Raw genomic sequence first — 222 nt, 5'->3', positions numbered from 1 at the left:
GTCAAACTGAGTCAGTGTTTGGTTCTACAGCTTTAAACTGAGTCAGTATTTGGTTCTAAAGATTTGAATTGAGTCAATTCATGTTCTACAGCATCAAACTGAGTCAGTGTTTGGTTCTAAAGATTTAAACTGAGTCAATGCATGTTCTACAGCTTTAAACTGAGTCAGTGTTTGGTTCTAAAGATTTGAACTGAGTCAGTGTTTGTTTCTAAAGATTTGAAC

Source organism: Nematolebias whitei, chromosome 23, assembly GCF_014905685.2.
Source record: "Nematolebias whitei isolate Nwh7 chromosome 23, NemWhi1, whole genome shotgun sequence".
Taxonomy (NCBI): Eukaryota; Metazoa; Chordata; class Actinopteri; order Cyprinodontiformes; family Rivulidae; genus Nematolebias; species Nematolebias whitei.
The sequence above is the reverse complement of the archived record's forward strand: the minus strand, read 5'-3'. Positions refer to the sequence as shown.